Source organism: Marmota monax, unplaced genomic scaffold, assembly GCF_021218885.2.
Source record: "Marmota monax isolate L192 unplaced genomic scaffold, Marmota_monax_Labrador192_F-V1.1 WCK01_AAM20220418_F8-fsc00141, whole genome shotgun sequence".
Classification (NCBI taxonomy): domain Eukaryota; kingdom Metazoa; phylum Chordata; class Mammalia; order Rodentia; family Sciuridae; genus Marmota; species Marmota monax.
In genome coordinates, this window is record NW_026692981.1 from 1,282,609 (window position 1) to 1,283,482 (window position 874).

Genomic DNA, 874 nt, shown 5'->3' on the forward strand with positions numbered 1-874 from the left:
CTTTCAGAGAAAAAGATAATAAAATGTTCAAAACATTAAATAAAAAAGAGAGTGTGTCTTCACCTTCTGTTTCAGGTCTGAAAGCCTTCTCCGTTCTCCTCTTGTCCAACTTCTTGACTACAGGAGCCCCCTGTCCTGGTTTCACAGATCCTCACAGGGGAGCTGAGTACATCCAGACCTTCAGAAACATTGGGGCGCACTGCTGTCGCGGGACATGCTACTAGCAAGGCACCATCTCCCCCTGCCCCCTGTTCTATTGTCCTAGCAATAACATCCAACCTTCACACAAACAGTTAGTAAGACAGGACTTAAAACTTAGGACTGCGTTGGGTATTTCTGACATACCTTCATGCTCCTCCTCTGCAGAGGCGTTAGGTAGGCCACGTGACCTTGTGCGGTTCACAAGGGCTATCAGAGTGAATTACAGCAGGGTATAGGGACTGCTAGTGCATAGGGAAAGGAACAGAGACCTGGAACAGGGAAGCAGGAGGGAAGGGCTCAGCAAAGCCCAGCAAATCTCCCCACTGTAAATTTACTGGGGAATCGACCCAAAGTTTGGACCTGAGATATGAAATTAAAATTGCATATCCTGGTGGCCTTTGAGAAATTAGCATAAAAAGGAAGCTATATGACTGAAAGAAGACCAGACCTCCAGAAATATAATTCTAACTAGAATGTCACAGGAAGCTAACCAGGCTGCCAAATTCTTTGACTCTTGTCTGTTTTAGACGGACCCTTAATGAACACCGTAGTTTACTGTTGGTAATAAGACCCCTTAGAAACAAAACCCTCTCCTTCAAATGTTCTATTTTTATTCTCCAATTCATAAGACTGCTTTGGTTGAGAAGCTCCTGTGCACATATTGCGGAGAGAG